This window comes from Salmo trutta, chromosome 12 (assembly GCF_901001165.1).
Source record: "Salmo trutta chromosome 12, fSalTru1.1, whole genome shotgun sequence".
NCBI classification, from domain to species: Eukaryota; Metazoa; Chordata; class Actinopteri; order Salmoniformes; family Salmonidae; genus Salmo; species Salmo trutta.
The window spans coordinates 63,282,856-63,307,220 of record NC_042968.1 but is presented as its reverse complement, the minus strand read 5'-3'; the positions used below and the strand labels follow the sequence as shown (position 1 = coordinate 63,307,220).

The window sequence follows — 24,365 nt, the reverse complement described above, 5'->3', positions numbered from 1 at the left end:
TGAATGATAAAGAAGCGTTTTTTTGGGCAACCTCCATTTGTTATCCGAGTGCCTACCTTTCCCAGATCCTTCCTGTAACAATGCAATCCAGGGATTCTCCATAGCCTAATCTGCATAGCTAGGGCCTTTATAAAATCAGTGTTGTTAACAGAATCCAGACATTAAAACAGAATTCAACAATATTGAAATATTTGTTGAACTTAGTAGGAAATCAACTAAATGTATTGAAAGTTATTAGAAAATTAATACATTTTCTAAATATACCAGTGTGGTGTCGATGTGCAGTGCTATGAGGTAGCCATGTACATATAGGTAGGGTTAAAGTGTGTGTGTTTTTTTATTTATATATATATATATATATATATATATATATATATATATATATATATATATATATATATATATATATATAATATATATATATATATATATATATATATATATATATATATATATATATATATATATATATATATATATATATATATATATATATATATATATATATACACACACACACACACACACACACACACACACACACACACACACACACACACACACACACACACACACACACACACAGTTCTGGGGTCAGTGCAAATACCATATTTACAATGTGCAAGGATACTGGAGTGGTAGGGGTAGATAAATATATTCCCTACTTTAATCAACCAGTCCATTTTGAATATGTGATAAAGCTGTTGTGATTTGGCAAGGAATGTAGCTTGTCTGTAGTTTTGTGTGGGTTTGTGGGTTTGGCGACGGATATGTAGTGAGGGCCAGCCAACGAGAGCATACAGGCTGCAGTGGTGGGTAGTATATGGGGCTTTGGTGACAAAACGGATGGCACTGTGATAGACTATATCCAGTTTGCTGAGTAGAGTGTTAAAGGCTATTTTGTAAATGACATCGCCGAAGTCGAGGATCGGTAGGATAGTCAGTTTTACGAGGGTATGTTTGGCAGCATGAGTGACGGAGGCTTTGTTGCGAAATAGGAAGCCGATTCTATATTTATTATTGTATTGGAGATACTTAATGTGAGTCTCGAAGGAGAGTTTACAGTCTAACCAGACACCTAAACATTTGTAGTTGTCCACATTCTAGGTCGGAACCGTCCAGAGTAGTGATGCTAATCGGGCGGAAGGAGTGTCGTTTGAAGAGCATGCATTTAGTTTTACTAGCACTTTAAAGCAGTTGGAGGCCACGGAAGGAGTGTTGTATGGCGTTGAAGCTCGTTTGGAGGTTTGTTCTGTGGTGTCGTCTGCGTAGAGGTGGATCAGAGAATCACCAGCAGCAAGAGCGTCATCGTTGATGTATACAGAGAAACCAGTCGGCCCGAGAATTGAACCCTGTGGCACCCCCACAGACACTGTCAGAGGTCCGGACAACAGGCCCTCCGATTTGACACACTGAACTCTGTCTGAGAAGTAGTTGGTGAACCAGGCGAGGCAGTCATTTGAGAAGCCAAGGCTGTTAAGTCTGCTGAAAGAATGCGGTGATGGACAGTCGAAAGCCTTGGCCAGGTCGATGAAGACGGCTGCACAGTACTGTCTTTTATCGATGACGGTTATGATATCATTTAGGACCTTGAGCGTGGCTGAGGTGCAACATTGACCAGCTCGGAAACCAGATTGCATAGTGGAGAAGGTATGGTGGGATTCGAAATGGTCGGTGATCTGTTTATCTTGGCTTTCGAAGATTTTAGAAAGGCAGGGCAGGATGGATATAGGTCTATAAAAGTTTAGGTCTAGAGTGTCTCCCCCTTTGAAGAGGGGGATGACCGTGGCAGCTTTCCAATCTTTGGGGATCTCAGACGATACAAAAGAGAGGTTAAATAGGCTAGTAATAGGGTTTGCAACAATTTCGGCTGATCATTTTAAAAAGGGAGGGTCCAGATTGTCTAGCCCAGCTGATTTGTAGGGATCCAGATTTTGCAGGTCTTTCAGAACATAAGCTGTCTGGATTTGGGTGAAGGAGAAACTGTGGGGGTTTGGGCAAGTTGCTGCAGGGGGTGCTGAGATGTTGGCCGGGGTAGGGGTAGCCAGGTGGAAAGCATGGCCAGCCTGCGCGGTCAAGTCTGGGGTGAACCAAGGGCTATATCTGTTCTTAGTTCAATTTTTTTTGAATGGGGCATTCTTATTTAAGATGGAGAGGAAAGCACTTTTGAAGAGCAACCAGGTATCCTCTACTGACGGGATGAGGTCAATATCCTTCCAGGATACCCGGGCCAGGTCGATTAGAAAGGTCTGCTCGCTGAAGTATTTTAGTGAGCGTTTGACAGTGATGAGGGGTGGTCGTTTGACCGCGGACCCATTACACACGCAGGCAGTGATCGCTGAGATCCTGGTTGAAGACAGCAGGGGTGTATTTAGAGGGCAAGTTGGCCAGGATGATATCTAAGAGAGTGCCCATGGTTGCAGATTTAGGGTTGTACCTGGTAGGTTCCTTGATGATTTGTGTGAGATTGAGGGCATCTAGCTTAGATTGTAGGACGGCTGGGGTGTTAAGCATGTTCCAGTTTAGGTCACCTAACAGTACGAACTCTGAAGATAGATAGGGGGTGATCAATTCACATATTGTGTCCAGGGCACAGCTGGGGGCTGAACGGGGTCTATAACAAGTGGCAACAGTGAGAGACTTGTTTCTGGAAAAGTGGATTTTTAAAAGTAGAAGCTCGAATTGTTTGGGCACAGACCTGGATAGTATGACAGAACTCTGCAGGCTATCTCTGCAATAGATTGCAACTCCGCCCCCTTTGGCAATTCTAACTTGTCAGAAAATGTTATAGTTAGGGATGGAAATTTCAGGGTTTTTGGTGGCCTTCCTAAGCTAGGATTCAGACATGGATAGGACATCCGGGTTGGCGGAGTGTGCTAAAGCAGTGAATAAAACAAACTTAGGGAGGAGGCTTCTAATGTTAACATGCACGAAACCAATGCTTTTACGGTTACAGAAGTCAACAAATGAGAGCGCCTGGGGAATGGGAGTGATGCTGGGGGCTGCAGGGCCTGGATTCACCTCTACATCACCAGAGGAACAAAGGAGGAGTAGGATAAGAGTACGGCTAAAGGCTGGAAGAACTGGTCGTCTAGTGCGTTCGGAACAGAGTAAAAGGAGCAGATTTCTGGGCGCGGAACAATAGATTCAAGGCATAATGTACAGACAAGGGTATGGTAGGATGTGAGTATAGTGGAGGTAAGCCTTGGCATTGAGTGATGAAGAGAGGTTTTGTTCTCTAGAGGTACCATTTAAGCCATGTGAGGTCACCGCATGTGTAGGGGGTGGAACTAAAGGGCTAGCTAAGGCATATTGAGCAGGGCTAGAGGCTCTACAGTGAAATAAGACAAATCACTAACCAAAACAGCAATAGAAAAGGCATATTGACATTCGGGAAAGGCATGTGTAGCCGAGTGATCATAGGGTCCATTGAGTAGCTAGGCGAGCTGGAGGCACGGCGATTCAGACAGCTAGCAGGCTGGGGCTAGCAGATGGGTCTCAAGGACGTCGCAACGGGAGAGCCTGTTGAAACCCCCTCGGACTGTTACTTCGGTAGACCAGTCTTGATTGATCGGTGGGGCTCCGTGTCGGCAGCAAAGGGTCCAGGCCAATTGGCAAGAGAGGTATTGAAGCCCAGGAATTGTCTGATGGATCGCTTCGGGACTGAGACGTTAGCCAGGAGTAGCCACTCGGATAGCAGCTAGCCAGCTGCGATGATCCGGAGTAAAGGTTCAGAGCTTGCGGTAGTAATCCAGAGATATGGTAGAGAAAAGCAGTCCGATATGTTCTGGGTTGATATCGCACTGTGCAGACTGGCAGGAATTGACTGGGCTGAGGCTGGCAGATGTCCAGGTTAACGGTGATGACCGCTAGCAGTGGCTAATTGACTACTTCTTTACATAGTTGAATGTGCTGACAACAAAATCACACGAAAATAATCAATGGAAATCCAATTTATCAACCCATGGAGGTCTGGATTTGGAGTCACACTCAAAATTAAAGTGGAAAACCACACTACAGGCTGATCCAACTTTGATGTAATGTCCTTAAAACAAGTCAATATGATGCTCAGTAGTGTGTGTGGCCTCCACGTGCCTGTATGACCTCCCTACAATGCCTGGGCATGCTCCTGATGAGGTGGCGGATGGTCTCCTGAGGGATCTCCTCCCAGACCTGGACTAAAGCATCCGCCAACTCTTGGACAGTCTGTGGTGCAACGTGGCGTTGATGGATGGAGCGAGACATGATGTCCCAGATGTGCTCAATTGGATTCAGGTCTGGGAAACGGGCGGGCCAGTCCATAGCATCAATGCCTTCCTCTTGCAGGAACTGCTGACACACTCCAGCCACATGATGTCTAGCATTGTCTTGCATTAGGAGGAACCCAGGGCCAACCGCACCAGCATATGGTCTCACAAGGGGTCTGAGGATCTCATCTCGGTACCTTATGGCAGTCAGGCTACCTCTGGTGAGCACATGGAGGGCTGTGCGGCCCCCCAAAGAAATGCCACCCCACACCATGACTGACCCACTGCCAAACCGGTCATGCTGGAGGATGTTGCAGGCAGCAGAACGTTCTCCACGGCGTCTCCAGACTCTGTCACGTCTGTCAGATGTGCTCAGTGTGAACCTGCTTTCATCTGTGAAGAGCACAGGGCGCCAGTGGCGAATTTGCCAATCTTGGTGTTCTCTGGCAAATGCCAAACGTCCTGGGCTGTAAGCACAACCCCCACCTGTGGACGTTGGGCCCTCATACCACCCTCATGGAGTCTGTTTCTGACCGTTTGAGCAGACACATGCACATTTGTGGCCTGCTGGAGGTCATTTTGCAGGGCTCTGGCAGTGCTCCTCCTGCTTCTCCTTGCACAAAGGCGGAGGTAGCGGTCCTGCTGCTGGGTTGTTGCCCTCCTACGGCCTCCTGCACGTCTCCTGATGTACTGGCCTGTCTCCTGGTAGCGCCTCCATGCTCTGGACACTACGCTGACAGACACAGCAAACCTTCTTGCCACAGCTCTCATTGATGTGCCATCCTGGATGAGCTGCACTACCTGAGCCACTTGTGTGGGTTGTAGACTCCGTCTCATGCTACCACTAGAGTGAAAGCACCACCAGCATTCAAAAGTGACCAAAACATCAGCCAGGAAGCATAGGAACTGAGAAGTGGTCTGTGGTCCCCACCTGCAGAACCACTCCTTTATTGGGGGTGTCTTGCTAATTGCCTATCATTTTCACCTGTTGTCTATTCCATTTGCACAACAGCATGTGAAATTTATTGTCAATCAGTGTTGCTTCCTAAGTGGACAGTTTGATTTCACAGAAGTGTGATTGACTTGGAGTTACATTGTGTTTAAGTGTTCCCTTTTTTTTTGAGCAGTGTATATGGCAAGTAGAAATCAAAACTGGATGGTGTTCAGAGATGGGTGGGAGGGGTTGAGGGTAGCTGAAGGGTGGGACTAAAAATTACAAGATAACGAATGTAAAATATTCTGTGTGCATGAAATGTATATAGGTTCAGCACTTTTGAAACGGCACAGTTGATAAAAATATGGCAAATGGAAATCAAAACTGGATGGTCTTCAGAGATAGATGGGTGGGGTTGAGGGTAGCTGAAGGATGTGACTAAAAACAAACAAAAGACAACTTGTCTATAAGTTTGAAATAGAAGCCTAAGTGTTGTTGTCTGTTTAGTTTATTCAAATTAGGGGAGGGTGTTAGGGTTAGGGGAAAATAATAAAGGGGGAACTTTTTTTTTAAAAGCACACCCATCTCATTATTGGTCGTGAGATAAGATACATTGTCAGACTAATTTTCTATTTACTTTCATAGCCCCACATTAAAAGTGTATTCTAAACTCACCATCATATAATCTGAAATAATGTTCATGTTTTGCAAATGACTTTTTCTTTTCACATGGTTGGTGGTCGCGAGGATTTTCAGATATTAAAATGGAGTCGTGGCCAAAAAGGTTTGGGAACCCCTGGTGTAGATTTGTATTTATTAGGGATCCCCATTCTTCCTGGGGTCCAAACATACCAAAGCACCCACATTACATATAAAACAAAAGATAAAACAGTGATCTATGTTTGTACTGAATGAGCTAAAGATAAAACCGTACATCATATAACATCCCTACACCACCACATATCCACAACACAAAATGTTCAATACCACCATACAACAATATCATAATGTGTGCAATTGCATGTGCACCTGACCACACTACGGAACAGTAGTCTAGGTGCAACAAAACTAGGGCCTGTAGGACCTGCCTTGTTAATAGTGTTGTTATTAAGGCAGAGCAGCGCTTTATTATTGACAGACTTCTCCCCATCTTAGCTACTGTTGTATCAATATTTTTTGACCATGATGGTTTACAATCCAGGATTACTCCAAGCAGTTTACCTCAACTTGCTCAATTTCCACATTATCCATTATGTGATGTAGTTGAGGTTTAGTGAATGATTTGTCCCAAATACAATGCTTTTACTTTTGGAAATATTTAGGACTAACTTATTCCTTGCTACCTATTCCAAAATTAACTGCAGCTCTTTGTTAAGAGTTGCAGTCATTTCAGTTACTGTAGTAGCTGACGTTTATAGCGCTGAGTCATCCGCATACATAGACTCACAATAACTGAACTGAGAATAACTGTGATCACTTGGCTAGGTTTATTTATTGTTTCTGAGTCGCTAATGCACATAACAAATGGAAGGAACACTATGGTCAACATGAATTAACAGATGTCTTTGTGGCAAGATTTCGCTTGCCCAAAGCAGATTCCAGATGTTGTCTACTGTAATTGCGATATAACGTCATTACCCATAGTGGTCATACTACACAATAGGATTTGACATGCAATTGTATGATATGTTTTTGTCTTTTTAATGGAAAACTGGTCAATTTTTTTTTTTGTTTTCACATCCCTACTCAAAAGTAGTCTCCTGGTGTGGTTTAAGCATTGTTGTAGACTTACAAAAAAAATGTTTTTATTTTTTTTAACCTCTCTGGGGTATGTGGGACGCTAGCCTGTGGGACACACTATTCAACAGCCAGTGAAATAGCAGGGCGGCAAATTCAAAACAACAAAAATCTCATAATTCAAATTTCTCAAACATAAAACTATTATATCCCATTTTAAAGATACACTTCTCGTTAATCCAACCACATTGTCCGATTTCCAAAAGGCTTTATGGCGAAAGCATAACATTAGATTATGTTAGGACAGCACCTCAACAAGAAAAACCACACAGCCATTTTCCAAGCAAGGAGAGGCGTCACAAAAACCAGAAATACAGCTAAAATTAATCACTAACCTTTGATCTTCATCAGATGGCACTCATAGGACTTCATGTTACACAATACATGTCTGTTTTGCTTGATAAAGTTCATATTTATATCCAAAATGTTCAGAAATGGTTTGCCTCCCAAAACTTCCGGTGAATGACCACATCAATTTACAGAAATACTCATCATAAACATAGATAAAATATTCAAGTTATTTAAAGAATTATAGATACACTTCTCCTTAATGCAACCGCTGTGTCAGATTTCAAAAAAGCTTTACGGCGAAAGCAAATTTTGCAATAATCTGAGTACAGCGCTAACAAGCCCTAAAGATACCCGCCATTTTGGAGTCAACAGGAATGACAAAAATTACATTATAAATATTCACTTACCTTTGATCTTCATCAGAATGCACTCCCAGGAATCCCAGTTCCAGAATAAATGTTTGTTTTGTTCGATAAAGTCCATCATTTATGTCTAAATTCCTCCTTTTTGTTCGTGCATTTAGGCCACTACTTCAAATGCAGGAAGCGAGCGCAAAATGTCACGTCGAAAAGTCAAAGTTCTATTTACGTTTGTAGAAACATGTCAAACGATGTATAGCATCAATCTTTAGGATGTTTTTATCATAAATCTAAAGTAATATTCCAACCGGACAATTCCAATGTCTTTAAAAAAGAAAAGGAACACAGCTCACTCTCACGTGAGCGCACGCCACTGAACTCATGTCATTCTCTCAATCATCTGACTCCAGGACCTCTTGTTCTCTCCCTATTCACAGTAGAAGCATGAAACAACGTTCTAAATACTGTTGAAATCTAGTGGAAGCCTTAGGAAGTGCAAAATGAACCCTAAGTCATTATATACTGTATAGGCAATCACTTGAAAAACTACAAACCTCAGATTTCCATACTTCCTGGTTGGAGTTTTCTCAGGTTTTTGCCTGCCATATGAGTTCTGTTATACTCAGACATCATTCAAACAGTTTTAGAAACTTCAGAGTGTTTTCTATCCAAATCTTCTAATAATATGCATATCCTACCTTCTGAGCCTGAGTAGCAGACAGTTTACTATGGGCACGCCTTTCATCCGGACGTCAAAATACTGCCCCCTACCCTAGAGAAGTTAATAAGTGTGATTTTTTTTTTTTTTTTTTTTTTTTTTTGAGAGCAAAAAAAAACTAAAAATGGGGGAAAACGGAAACCTGGAAAAACTAAACGGGGGGGAAAAAAGGAATTTGGGAAAAGACTAAACTGAATCGGGCAAAGAAAAATACTGCTTATATAACCTTAGATAGCCTTGCTTGGTTACTGGTCTAACTTTAGCTTTGTCAAGCATATGGAATATGCAACAACTCCTGGAAAGGGTGATGCCTTTCTAGTTTCTGTGATAGCTCACCGAGAGGTCTGATTCAAGACTCACGGCTGTTAAGTCTTTCATTTCCGCCACCGCTTGTGATGCATGTAGCCGTTTGAAAAGTGGATCAACACAATCAGGGCCTAGATAAAACTATGCTCTCCCTCTCCCCTCTCTGAGAGGAAACATGACGCTGGTTTGAGTGATGCAGAAGAGCTTCCTCCGGGTGTTTGCTACCCTGTGTTAGATGTGCACTATCTTTTGGCCGCCAGGAGAACAGGGTGGGGTACTGCTCTTGTTGACGCTTGTCAGGTTTTACTCATGTTTTGCATGAACACACCAGCAGCAAAAGCAGCCCTCTGGGAGTATCACTCTCCTCTGGGAGTATCAGTCTACTGTTCTCAGGTAGTGAAAACTGATCGTCATGGATCTGTAAGATCACCAAGAGGAAGATGTAACCACTCGAATGCAAATGTGGGCCTACCTACACACTCTTTAATACATGCCTACACACTCTTCAATCAACACACAGTGTGGGGGTTAAGCTCTCTGCTAATAACCAAGACCAGGGTAGACATTGCAAGGAGAGCCTGTGCGTATCCTACACTGTTGTCACATAAAAACCTTTGCGATGTAGGCCGAGTTGTTTCAGAAAACCTAGTGTCGCAAGAGATTTAAAAAAGCTTTCAAGAGCCATACCACCTAATTGCAAACTGACCCCATCCCACGTTTTTGCATTATGTGTTCCTCTAGTAGACCATTTGGTGGGTTTCTTTGAGATATAGCACTGATTCTCCGTTTAGAAATAAGGATGTCTATTTGTATGATCATTTGATTTGTGGGAGCCAGTGGCATTAAAGGTAAATCACCAAATCAATGGTCACTGTGACTTGAAGTGGAAGGGAATCTCTGTAAGCCTCTGTATATAAACACCACAATGACTATTTATCGATTCACTATCTAAAGCCGATTGATTACTGTCACCTTAACTCTGTGTAGTGTCAAGCCCCACTGGTCGGCAGCAGGGGGTGATTTGTGTTTGGTAACAGTCGTATGTAGAGGTGTAATCTATGGCCAATAGTCTGCTTGGTGGTTGATAGGTTAACTAGAACATGCCTCATGTTCAACTGAAGTTAGCCCTGTAGGAAATGGTTACATTTCTGGAGTACATGTACTGTACCATGCTACAGTACTGTAGCCTCTCGGGCCCTGTGAGAAAATGGTTACAGCAGACCATGTCTTGTCGTTCTTCTCCGTCCTTGCATGATTGCAAACTGTACTGTTTATAGCTGTGGCCCAAGAGGAACTCTAAATTATAAGCCTCTGAATAGTTAGTGAGATGATAGCCTATTAGTCAGTGGGTCGAAGGGCTGTTAACGGCTGTAATAGCGAGGCGATGACGCCAGCCCAAGTCAAAAAGGTCATATTGATGGAGATCAATCATTCAATGCACTCATCCACACTGGGTCACCCAACTTCTTTACTAGAGGTGTGGCGAGTAGTAGGACAAGTATCGTAACGTATATGGGCAATTTTCCTGATATATAATTTCTCCATCTACTCACTTTGCGTCATAATTGTACCCGATCACTTCTCACATGTTTTTGATCTGATCATTTAGATTGTTGTTGCCTGTTGTTGCCTCCTGTTAGCACTATCATTAACCGTTTGCAGGGTTTGGCTATTCATGTAAGGTATATCTTTAGATCAAGTGTCTGAGGACCATAGGATGATCGTCAAGCTATTCATGTCCATAATATCTAACAAGCGGGCGAGGGTAGAGGAAAGCGATGAACCACCGGGCCGTGTTCTGACTGAGTGACAGCAAACTTGTCTGAGGACACAGACACAAACCTATATATCTGCATACAGCTGCTGAATGCATATAGGGGAAACACTGGATTGTATGCTTTAGGGCTGTGATGGTCGTGTAATTTTGGATGACGGTAATTTGCCAGCCAAATGACCAAGCTTTCTATAATAACCGTTCAAATGGCACAAAACCCTGAAGTTTTGATGGTATAATGGGTGGACTGGCGGCCATTGTGTGACTTCCCATAGGAGCAAAGCAGGAAGTAAAAGAAGGAGCTGTACCCATCAATATGGGCTGTGATTTGTTGATTCAACTCACCTGACATTACAAAAAAGACATTCTATTGCATTAGCCACATCAGTTAACAGTATTGACATGTATTTAGAGAGTTGGGCAAATGCAGTTTCTGCGTTATGAGGCATTTGCATGACACTTCAACATTCTATGGCAGCCATGGGGAATGTATATTCTTTAATACTAAAACTGAGTGTTTAGGGGTGTGTTCGTAAATTCAATCTGGAGTGCCAGAGTGCGCTCTGGGCGTTCGTAAATTCAGAGTTGTCAGATTGGCTGTTTTGTAAATGCACAGCGTTTCGCTCTCGGAGCGTTTAGAGAGCACACTGGACGCTCTGTCCGAGGAGTAGGGTTGATCCGAGCTTTCTGACCTCAACTGCAGTCAAGCGCCCAAGCTAACTGGCTAATGTTGGCCAGCTTGCTACCTACTTCCAGACACAAATGAGAGGAAAACCTCCCTCTGACCATTTTATTCGCCCTAGCATTGCTGGTTATCTAGAGCGTTAGTGACAGTAACTGTGCCGCTGGAAACAATTTAACCTCTCTAGGGTAGGTGGGACACATCAGAGCGCCAAATTTAAAACCACAAAGTGTCATAATTCAAAGTTCTCAAACATAGGACTATTTTACACCATTTGAAAGATAAGACTCTCGTTAATCTAACCACATTGTCCGATTTCAAAAAGGCTTTACAGCGAAAGCAAAACATTAGATTATGTTAGGAGAGTACATAGCCAGAAATAACCACACAGCCATTTTTCAAGCAAGCATATATGTCACAAAAACCAAGAACACAGCTAAATGCAGCACTAACCTTTGATCTTCATCAGATGACACTCCATGCATGTTTTGTTCAATCAAGTTCATATTTATATAAAAAAACAGCTTTTTACATTAGCATGTGATGTTCAGAACTAGCAACTAGCATACACACCGCAAACTTCCGGTGAATTTACTTAATTACTCACAATTAACGTTCACAAAATACATAACAATTTTTTAAAAGAATTATAGATACAGAACTCCTTTATGCAATCGCGGTGTCAGATTTTAAAATAGCTTTTCGGCGAAAGCACATTTTGCAATATTCTGAGTAGATAGCCCGTCATCACGGCTAGCTAATTTGACACCCACCAAGTTTGGCCCTCACCAAACTCAGATTTACTATAAGAAAAATTGGATTACCTTTGCTGTTCAGAATGCACTCCCAGGACTTCTACTTCAACAACATGATGTTGTTTTGGTTCGAAATAATCCATAGTTATATTCAAATAGCTCCGTTTTGTTCGTGCGTTCAGGTCACAATCCGAAGGGTGACGCGCGAGCGCATTTCGTGACAAAAAATGTCAAAATATTCCATGACCGTACTTCAAAGCATGTCAAACGCTGTTTAAAATCAATTTTTATGCAATTTTTCTCTTAAAATAGCGGTAATATTCCAACCGGGCGACGTTGTATTCATTCAAAGACTGAAAGAACAAAATGGAGAATTCACATGAACGCGCATCTCCAGTGTCACTGTCCCCAGGCAGGCCAGTAACAAACTCTGCTGCTGTTCTTTGCCCAGAGACTGCAGACATCTCATTACACTTTCTGGCACCTTCTGAGAGCCAATGGAAGCCTTCGAAAATGTCCCGTTACAGCACAGATGCTGTATTTTCGATAGAGAGGCTACAGAAGGACAATAAATTGTCAGACAGGGCACTTCCTGTATGGAATCTTCTCAGGTTTTGGCCTGCCATATGAGTTCTGTTATACTCATAGACACCATTCAAGCAGTTTTAGAAACTTTAGGGTGTTTTCTATCCAAATCTGCTAATATATGCATATTCTAGTTTCTGGGCAGGAGTAGTAACCAGATTAAATCGGGTACGTTTTTTTTATCCGGCCGTGCAAATACTGCCCCCTAGCCCCAACGGGTTTTAAGTGTTTTTGCCGACGTTTACTGACACCAGTCATATTCAACGGGTGTTAAACTTTCGTAAATTCATCAGTTATTCTGTGCTCTACCACACTCGGACGAGAGTGCCCTGAAATTCGAGTAGACAGCCAGAGTGAATTTACGAACACCCCGTAAGTGTATGTCTCTGGTTAACATCATTTTAAATGAACATTCTACGTTACCATGGAAATTATTGCATCACAATACCATGCAGCCATTGCAAGTGGTTCCAAGCCCATTTTATCATTGTTTTCTACAACACCTTGCTTGTTGCAACAAAGTTTCATCACGTTAAGAGTCCATGTTATTGCAAAAACTACCTCAAATGCCCGGCCGTCCCGTCTTCAGACAGCTGTTTATAAAAACAATAAACGGTTATGACGGTTATTTTATTTTCATGAGTCTTCATCCGTAACCGTCGGTTACACGGTTATACAGTAATTGTGCTATCCCTAGTATGCTTGTAGAGGGATACGCAGATTGCACGCTGCGATAGAAAGATTGCATCAGTAACAAAGGTATTACATTGGGCGGCAGGTAGCCAAGTGGTTAGTGCGTTGAGCCAGTAACCGAAAGATTGCTAGATCGAATCCCTGAGCTCACAAGGTAAAACTCTGTCGTTCTGCCCCTGAACAAGGCAGTTAACCCACTGTTTTCCGGTAGGCCGTCATTGTAAATAAGAATTTGTTCTTAACTGACTTGCCTAGTTAATTAATGGTTAAATAAAAACATCTATTTAGTCAATAACTTGCCTGGTTGACAGCTGATCAAAAACTGGTCCAAACCTGTCATTCATTACTGACCAAACAGTTTTTTTCTAGTAACAGGCCTGATTCATTTATCTGAGGTCTGGACGTAGGCTATTTCTAGTATTGTGACCCATTCCAAGTGAAACAGCAGGCTCTCTTTTGGACCAAAACAGGATTATGTGTCATGCAACATTTCTCTGCCTTTCTCTCCCTGCCGCCCACGGAGTCTAATCCAGGCAGATGGTACTGTAGTCTACACTACAGAACTGTTACTGTTGTAACTGGGGCAGCAGCTGAAATTAGCCTGTCTGCCCGGGCCAGAGGTTCTCCACGTAGGCCTGTTCCAGAGTGCCCAGTTGGACTGGGGCTGCTTGCCAGTCAGCCCCTCTCCAGAGCCCAACCAGCCCTAATGAATGAGGTTGTACGGGAGATCAAACACTCTGGCAAAAGAGTAGACTCATGGCTCAGGCCTATATGAGGAAGGAAGACTCATGTGGGCCGGGTCACTGTGAAGCACGTCAAGAGAAGATTTATAAATAAGTAACCTTTGGATCGTTGGTTGGTTGAAGAGTTCCGTGTCCCTTTCGACAATGTTGGTGTTTCAATAGCACATTTTAGACTCCTGGCGTTCTCTCGCTCCCTTTTTTTAATCAACAAATACCTGCACTACATTGCTTGGATCAAGTGTAGAACAGAACATCAAACGCAGCCGGCTTCTCCAGAGATGAATGAATCCTCTTAAGCCACTGTTTAACTTCAAACAGGGAAGTGTAGCCTCGTTGTCGGCTAAGTGCTGGGCTGCTGAGAGAGAGTGATAGTGGGAGAGAAAGGTAGGAAGAAAGAGCGAAGAAAGCACAACGAGGAAAAGCACGAGAGAGAGAGGAAAAAAGGGGGAGATGAAAGAGTGCCAGAAAAGGACAATGGAGGCAGAGCGTGAAATGGAAAGAGGGGAGCGAAAAAGACCTACGCAACGAACATGCGGTAGAGGAAGAAATGGAGAAAAGGGCTGGTTGAGATCCGGGTTGAATGCTGGGTGTGCACTGTGCTGATGAATGCCTGTGCATTATAAGCTTCAGAACAGCAGCAGCACCTCTGTGATGACAACATTAATCCCTACACACTTCTTCCCTATGCTCCCTTCCAGTGCATTTTCCATTGCAGGAGGGTGCCTGGCCTAGCCTCGACACTGTTCGATATTAACCAGACGTGGCGTTGTTTTTTTTGTTTTTTTTTGGACTGCCATGTTGTTGAGCTCTGTCCTATGGAGGGATCGCTTTCCCTGCAGCTTCAATGTCTGGGCTTGAAACACATTAAACGTCTTGGGGGAGAGGGGGAACGCCAAACGGTATATGGAAGAAACGCGCCAAGATAAAGTGTGTGCAGGTGTGAATTGCCGACGTAATTGTTAGATGGCTTTTCAATTGCTTGGAACACATCCAGCAAGCAACACACAGCAGCAATGTGGAGTTAGAACTAGCCTATGTCTCTCTTAGCCTGACTCTTTCGCTGAGTTGCCTTTGTTTAGTGTAACCTAATCTGCATCCAATATTGAGGCCTCTTGTTTGAATGCATGAACATGGGTGATACACAAATTAACTGCTCTGTCACTGTACACAGTCGATCAGGCCGAGGCTACATGCAATGGGAGACGACAGACTGAGCTAGCTGTGCTGCTTATCTGGAAGGAACTGGCAAATAACATGGCACCTGGTTTATCTCGCATTTTATACTTATGGCCCAATACTTATCTGTATGTTGAATATTTACATATTTGAATCAATGCATGAATGTCCAAACTGAATGTGCCAACTGGCTAGCAATAGCGTGTAGTGGACAGGCTGGATACATTTCAGGTGAATTGGTTTGTATCCGTTTTGCCTGATGGATTAGTGTGAGGGCTTTTTAGACATTTGGATATAGATTCTGACTGTGCAAACGGCAAGTGTCTTTCCTTACCCTGCTAAATGAACTTGAAGCAGTGAATCTGTTCCCACTGGAAGTCTGCTTTTCTGTGTCCCCGGATTTGGTTTCTGCTGATGCTTGCGCGTGTTTGCGTGCTTGCTAGTGTGTGTGTGTGTGTGGGGGGGAGAGATATGCCGTGGACCTTACAGAGGTATGTGTCCAAGCCAGACTCCCAACAGAGGTCAGGTGTAGGTCAGTGTGTGTGTTATTTTCCCATATAGGCTAACTGACAAGAGAAATGTGGTGGTGATGCCATTTTGTTAGGCTGTACATTTCCCTACTTTGGTCTTTTTTTTTTTTTTTGCAGTGCCTACATGGATATTGTCTAGGCCTTCCCTTGTCTCTGTTCCTACTGCTCTGAATAGTGTTGAAGTTTCATATCATCCGTAAACCACTCTGGACTGCTTCTATGTGAGCTTGGTGGTCATCATGTTGCTTGACCTCAGAGGTTGTTTTATCACTAGTTTTAAGTTGACAGACCGAAGGCCTGCCCTTTGACAAACAAGGCAGTGAATCCCTGTGTGATGATTGTTCTTCCTTTTGACTCATGGCCAACCAGGAAATAATGATCCCTCCCCTTAATACAGTGTTTCCCAAACTAAGCGGATTGACCCCATGTGGGGTCACCTGATTAGCAAATGGGGTTGTGCAAAAAAGAGAACCAAAAACCGGTAGCCGCTAGATGTGGTTGTAATAACCAGAGTTTCTGTTCTCTTCCTACAAATGTGACTGTCTTTTGAACGGTTTAAGCTACAACATATTATGACCCCATCACTGAAAGATAAGGCTCTCAGGAGCACGTATTTGTCTTCGGTTTCCCTCAAGCCGTGCAGGACTCATTAGAACAGAGTGGACTGACCAGACACTAAATCAGACTGGGGGAAAAACAACATCAATCATTATCATTTTTTGCACAGAATATCATACAAAATTATTCCTTGCTGATCTTCTGAACTTTCCAATAGGTTTTCGGATGCATGTCAGTCACATCAAACCATACTTCCTTCAGATTGAAGTACTGCCAGACTGATTTGTTATAGACTGTCATAGCCCCAATTGTTTTATTTTTTTATTTTTACATTGGCCTTTTGATTACATCAATTATTTTACATGGTGGGGTGCAAACCATTTTATTAATATCAAAATGGGGTTGCGGCCCAAAGTTTGGGAACCCCTGCACAACTAGCTCACGTAGCATATCGCCTACCCACACCAGTCACTGAACATAGTGAGAGAGTTGTCATCAAACCCATGTCGGCAGAGAGGGAGAGCAAGAACAGGAAGAAAAAGAGAGACCGAGACAGAGAATGTGTTCCCCAGTGTTATGGCTGTTGTCAGAACCAGATAGCCGTTCATGCTTTCCTCCTCTCGCTAATCTTCTCTGCCTTTCCTTGACCTCTGCCGTAACTGAACTGCCTACTCTCCTCTCTGCTGCTCAGTGTCCTGCTCCACTCCTCTCCACATCTTGACTGGTGCGCCTCTACAAATCGGGACCCTGGCCCGAAGCTCATGTTTTCAATCTTTACTACTTGCTCACGGTAGAGGTTCTAAACACAGAACTAGGGTCAGATTACACAATTTTTTTTTTTTTAGATTAATACCCAAATGAAAAATGTACTGTCCTTCTGTGACCCAAATTGTCCTCCAACAACTCACATTAAGAAGGAATAGTGTGATTTATAGATGCATTCTCATTACTCGCAAACCACATATCACATGCCCATTGCCCTCTTTGGGTCCCGACCCATTGCTAAGGAAAATCTGCCTTGATGATTGGGCAGATTAATAGAAATATCTGATTTACCAGTTATTACTGGTTAGGGGCTCTGCTACTCTTTTGCATGTTACAGTCAGACAGGAGACATCTGAAGATCTGTTCTGTCTTCACTTCCTGTTAGTGGTAGCAGCATACGTTTTTTTTTCTCACGAAGTTGTTGACATATCAGCCTCAGGCCTCAGCACTTGTCACTGTACTGTACATGACAGAGCGAGACGGAATGATGTTCCATTAACCCTCGTGATTTGGACAAAACCCACTTCTCACTTTTATTAATGGCAATCGCACCCTATTCCCTATTACTGGGCTCAGTTTTTTTTTTTTGGCGGAACTTTTTCTAGCCTCCTAGGCTTTCCAAAAGCCTGACTCCTCACACTAAATTCTGCTGCTCTGTGGTTCGCTACATACTTTAGTCTGAGACTGCCATCTTTTAGTCGTTTGTGGTGACGAGGGGTGGCCTCTAACCAGTCAGTGTCAAAGCTTTACCCTCGTGTGTTTGGGCTCTGGCCCAACCCATCGGTTTCTGGACCAATCAGACGGCCCTGAATGTGTTTGCGTTTGGTGACGGGTCGGACATGTACTCAGACACAGACTCATTGCAGAGAAGGAACTAACGTCTGTGGGCGTGGCATAGCGTTTGGCCAGAGCAAGGAGTCTGGGTAGCCAGGCAAGCTTTCAACTTGATCCTTGGTTCTTAGCGAACTGGTTCTAAAGCTCTGGGTTATTACCTAGCCTAATCCCTCATTTCCTGTAACGTCACTCTCTCCCTGTAACATCACAGGGATTTCCTCGATCTCTCACACAAGTTCACAGAAAAGGTAGTTGAATCATGTTCTGTCCACCCCAAAGCGTTAGCTGAGGTATGGTTGTTTTTATCCAAAGCAACTTGCACGTGTTGAGTTCAGTACGACCCATGTAGGAACCCAACACACGGCAACTGTTGCAAAACACCATGCTGTAATCAACTGATTCATTTGGAACCACTGGACTTGGCCTAGATTTCGATCCTCGCGACGCAGAGAGATTCCGACTCAAGTTAGAACAGGGATTCCCTCTTTGAAAAGGGAAATGAGTCCCCCTGTCTGTACATTCCAGCCATTTTCCCTGAGTACAGTGTTCGTCGTGGTCTAATGGCCCCTTTCACTCCAGTGACACAGCAGGGCTAGCACATGATTACAGAGCTGTGCAAACAGGCCGCAGGCTGTAGCTACATGGAGACAATTACAGGACATAACCCGCCTCATTCACACAGCAATGCTTATCATAGGATTGGTTTGGGCAACTTGACTTCGTCTTCACCCGAATGATAAAGGAACGATAAACCACATGCTTATCCGTATTGAGATGCTGAGTCCAAGAGAAGTCACGATGCAACCTGACACCCATACAAAAACCGTGTCATGCAAGTGCACCCTGGGATAGTATTAAGAATACAGGCCGTGTCACTGCTGCTTTTCAAATCCCGAAGGCCGGAGTTTGGAATGAGAAAGCAAGGAATAATGGCTTGGACAATGAATGCATTTCAATGGATACAGAGGGATAAATGAAGTATATCTCTGTCTGCACAGCTTTGATGGCCGTAAACAAAGAGCCTTTTAAAGCTTTGAGTGTTATTTGTTATCTTTTCTGTGTAATGGCCTGATTGGGAGAGATGTCTCAATGTAGGTGTGTTGACAGTCAACAGTAAAATCCTCGTTTATAAAGCCATTGATGGGAGAAGAGTTGTGTGTTTTGGTGCCATGTTTTGGTGTCTCACATGGAGCGGTTCATTCGATTGGTCATTAAATATTCACTGTGTTGCTCCAACAGACGCTAGGCTATTTATGGAGACTGTAGCGCTTTGTGTTGTCGACGAGCAGGCAAAACGACGACGGTGTCGGTGCTTCATAAAGCGTTTGGAAAGTAGCCTATGTGATTTCAAACTAGACATTGGGGGATATGTAAGCCATTCTCTGGTCTTCCACTCTGCAGGATTCTTGTGTGATGTTGTAAACGTTGGCTTGACCTGAATGTGTCTGACCTAACTACAAAGACTGGGGGAACTATGTCTCTCTCACTCACACACACTCACACACACACTTCTGAACTGCATCTCGCTCTCACTCACCTACAAGGCATAATCACAGGGGAAGCTGCTTTCAGATTTAGATCCATCCTGGGGTAGTCGAGTCTCTCCCCAGCCTTAGCTCTGACAAGGTGGAGCAACAGTACAGGGTTTTGGGATGTTTTGATTGGTAGGGAAGTGACTCCTTTGTCTGGTTTACAGATCTTATTCAGTCTTGCCCTCATGCAGAGATCCACACACCACACACACACACACACACACACACACACACACACACACACACACCTTTCCCCTGTGTAGGAGTGGATCATCAGATAAGAGCTCCTCAGGTAATCAGTGACGTATGAGCTTGAGACAAGGTGGGCTCCTCTCTCCCACGCTGCTGGTAACTCTTCCACATCATTCTACCCAGATGATTAGGATGTCACTGCCCGTCTGTATTCCGCACTGAGCTCTTGACCACTCCCACTCCCACTATCCCTGTGACTGGTGGCACTCAGACACTGACAGCAGTCTGCCCTCCAGCGCTGGAATTGAAAACAAGCCAGCCAGGCAAGGTCTGAGACTGTCATATCATGTGTAGGCAGTCGTAATATCTAAGCCGGCAGGATGTTGGGACGTCAGGTCGAAGGGAGTACACAGTGACCTCAGGCGAGGTGCTGGTCCCTCTGCTTGAAATGTCACTTTCTCTCTTGACCCTCGTTTGTTTGGTCATCTCGGGGTTATTAATGTCTGCTTGCTCTGTGACTCGAGGCTACCTGAATGTGACTCCATATATTAGTGTTTTGGGGGTCTGTGCTAAAAATACAGAAAATGTAGGACAGGAATCATCAACTTTCTTTTTTTTTCTTGAGCAGATGGTCAGGGGCAGGACCTTAATCACAAATCATTTGTAGACTGCAAATTGACCACAAGAAGCCCAAACGGATATAATTGACTAAAACATAATCATTTCAAACCTTTGTACAATCACACATATGACTCTGTTATGTGTCAGGAATACTTTGCAACAGATTTCCAAAATTAAAATCAGTTGGAGCTGATTTGCTGGTGTAAAAACTCCAGTCTTTTATGTCTAACGATAATAATAAAAAATACTCGGAGAACTGGGCCAGATGGGGAACCCTGCTGAAATGCATGCTATACGTTTTTAACTGAAGAAGAGCCATAGCCAGGACGAACGTTCTGGCATTCAAACAATCGGCAGTGTTCTGGTAGTCCATTTTGTCTCATGTTGACATACTGTCTGCCTCTATAGCGGCTGGTGAAAAATGTTTCTCCTTCACTGCTCTCACACAACTTCCCCTGAAAATGGACTCGAGTACTAGTTTCCCGAAATCCCTTTTTGCTATGATGACCTTGCTGTTGAAAGCAGCTGAGGTCCTTGTTTATGGGTATCGAACTTGAGCCCGTAGGCATTTGTTTCTGTACAGACCCCGCTCATCGCTTGGCGTTTTAACTTCATCTCATGTTTAATTAAAGACTTCCCGGCAGGAGGGCTTTTTTAAACAGGCTGCTATTTATGACCAATATAGCACAAGAGCACAGCACCACGCTTTGCTCTCTCTTTCTGCCCAGGCCTGGGTCTCAAAGACCGAGGGAAGCCGGTGAGAGAGAAAAGAGGGACAAGAGAAAGAGGTGGTGGGCGTAAGGGAGTGAGAGATGGGTGTGCTCGCGTGTGTGTGTCACGCCCCAATGTGTGGTGCCAACTGTTGGAGTAGCTAGAGACTAAAATTGAGCTGTTTGGCCATCAAGGAAAACACTGTCTGGTGCAAACCCAACACCTCTCATCACCCCATCTCCACAGTGAAGCATGGTGGTGGCAGCATCATGCTGTGGGGATGTTTTTCATCGGCAAGGACTGGGAAACTGGTCAGAATTGAAGGAATGATGGATGGCGCTAAATACAGAGAAATTCTTGAGGGAAACCTGTTTGTCTTCCAGAGATGTGAGACTGGGACAGAGGTTCCCTTTCCAACAGGACAATGACCCTCAGCATACTGCTAAAGCAACACTCGAGTGGTTTAAGCGGAAACATTTAAATGTCTTGGAATGACCTAGTCAAAGCCCAGACCTCAATCCAATTGAGAATCTATGGTAGGACTTAAAGATTGCTGTACTCCAGTGGAACCCATCCAACTTGAAGGAGTTGGAGAAGTTTTGCCTTGAAGAATGGGCAAAAATCCCAGTGGCTAGATGTGTCAAGCTTATAGAGACATACTTCAAGAGACTTGCAAAATATTTAGCATCTTCAAAGTGGTAGGCATATTGTGTAAATCAAATGATACAAACCCCCCAAAAATGAATTTTAATTCCAGATTGTAAGGCAAAAAAATAGGAAAAATGCCAAAGGGGTGAATACTTTTGCAAGCCGCTGTATAACCCCCCCCCCAAAATTATGAATTACTCAAAATGTAGAAATGCTACTAGTAAACCAGTTTAATTTATAAGCAATGGCAAAATCTCAAACTCTAAGATGTATTGGTTTGGAGTAGGCTTGGCCAGGGGTTGGCAAGAGCCAGGCCTCAACATTGAAAGTGAAAATGTAATTGTTTTTATTTTAGTTTTAGGTCAGAAAGGTCTGTAACATGACCAGGAATTCAGCAAAAAAATTGTTTGAGGAAATCTGTTCCCAAATATTCCCATGACTTAAAAAAAAGAAATGATGTGATCATGTCTCAATGTAATTAAGATATTGTATTTGAAAAAAATTATCAATTTTTGGGCTTACTGGTGATCAATTTGCAGTGTACAAATTATTCTAATTATGTTCCCCCGACCATCAGCTCTGACAAAAATCGTCCCGCGGCTTAATCTAGTTGCCTACACCTGGGCTAGGCTATGTCAAGTCCAGTGAAAATGTTATGTTTTTAGTTGTGTATCTGAACAACCAGTAATTGAAACAACAAATAGCATCCCACAAGCATTTTAGCCTTCATCCCCTTTTCACGCTAACATGTGAGTACTTGAGTACTCAATTAGAGAGTACTGGAACACATTTATTTTTCAAATACCCATCCCTAGTACACACCCGTTTTTCTTTTGAAACTGGCATTTGAAACTGGCATTTGTTACTGGTATTTTGTGATTGAGAACAAAAGTGAAACTGTTCTAAAGGTTGAGCTCCCATGCTGCATGCTTAGCCTAGTGTTGCTCACCGGAGCTCGCGCTCTCGTCGTTGTCTGCTCGTCTCACATAGGAAGTGGTCACAGAGTCACACACCCAAGTGTCTTCACTCAACCTTTAGATCAGTGTTTCTTAATCCTGCTCCTGGGGACCCAAAGCGATGTATATTTTTGTTTTTGCCCTAGCGTTGCACACCTGATTCCACTCAGACCCAGGTCCAAAGGCTTGATGAGTTGATCATTTGAATCCGCAAAACACCAGTCTCAACGTCAACAGTGAAGAGGCGACTCTGGGATGCTGGCCTTCTAGGCAGAGTTGCAAAGAAAAAGCCATATCTCAGACTGGCCAATAAAAATAAAAGATTATGATGGGCAAAAGAACACAGACACTGGACAGAGGAACTCTGCCTAGAAGGCCAGCATCCCGGAGTCACCTCTTTCCCTGTTGACATCGACACTGGTGTTTTGCGGGTACTATTTAATGAAGCTGCCAGTTGAGGACTTGTGAGGCGTCTGTTTCTCAAACTAGACACTAATGTACTTGTCCTCTTGCTTAGTTGTGCACCGGGGCCTCCCACTCCTGTTTTTATTCTGGTTGCGCTGTTCTGTGAAGGGAGTAGTACACAGCGTTGTATGAGATCTTCAGTTTCTTGGCAATTTCTCACATGGAGTAGCCTTCATTTCTCAGAACAAGAATAGACTGACGAGTTTCAGAAGAAAATTCTTTGTTTCTAGCCATTTTGAGCCTGTTATCGAACCCACACATGCTGATGCTCCAGATACTCAACTTGTCTAAAGAAGGCCAGTTTTATTGCTTCTTTAATCAGAACAACAATTTTCAGCTGTGCTAAAATAATTGCAAAACACAACGTGCCATTTGAACACAGGAGTGATGGTTGCTGATAATGGGCCTCTGTACGCCTATGTAGATATTCCATTAAAAATCAGCCGTTTCCAGCTACAGTAGTCATTTACAACATTAACAATGTCTACACTGTATTTCTGATCAATTTCATGTTATTTTAATGGACAAAAAATTTGCTTTTCTTTCAAAAAACAAGGGCATTTTTAAGTGACCCCAAATTTTTGAACGGTAGTGTACACCCCTTTTGGGTCCCCAGGACCACGATTTAAGAAACACTGGTCTTGCGGTCAACAAGGTGTGTCCTATGCATGTTAATCTGCAAATTGGGCCTAAACATTTTGCCATATCAGGATAGAAACAAGTTAGTGGCCGCCTCATGATTTTTGTATTTACTTGTTTGTCATTTACTTGTTTGTTTTTAATGGCGTTTCAATGCTCTTTTACGAGCTGCATTTCATCTTGCATTGCTCTAACAAATGAAGGGCTCAGTTTGTGTTGTGCAGAGGGAGTCGGCTATCTGTGCAGTAGAGACTCCACTTTGACATTTAGATCTGTGGATGATATCCAGTGCGATTTAACGTGCTCTCTTATCTCATATTTTTGTCTGTGGCTTTGGCCTTTGGACATTGGCCAATGCTCTCATGTTTCTGTCATTTAGAAAGCAAGCACACACACACACTTTCTTTACTAAGTGAGCATAACAAGACCATGTGTTTACCATGCTCTTGTTATTTTGACTCTAACTTGGTTTAGGACTGACACCAATGTTTCCCCAAATGTCAGTCAAAAGGACCCACTGGGTAGTGGGCAAATCCTCCTGTGTTGCTAATAAAGATGTAGCTTGGACTAGCCAGCTTGAGAGGCTTCACGTTGGTGTTGCATTGTGGTGGATGAGGTGAATTCTCTCCATTGCAATGTGAAGTGCTTTAAGCATTGGAATTCAATCTGTATTTGTGGGTATTCTAAGCCTACAAAAAAGCCTGACAGGCTGTCAATCAAACATGCAGTGTTTATGTTTGATTGGCCGATCCTGTGCCTGTGTATTACCAGTCTCAGGGGCTGCTATGACATCCTGGCGACCCCAGAGCTTTGAGAGACTGAACCAATAAGGTGAAAGCTATAAGGCTGCATTC

At 43.4% G+C, this 24,365-nt stretch overlaps 1 protein-coding gene across 2 annotated transcripts in view; it reads left to right on the top strand.

The window, feature by feature from the left end:
- LOC115203968 (erbin) overlaps nucleotides 1–24,365 on the top strand; it is a 139,266-nt gene that overhangs the window by 36,012 nt on the left and 78,889 nt on the right. The window lies entirely within an intron of this gene.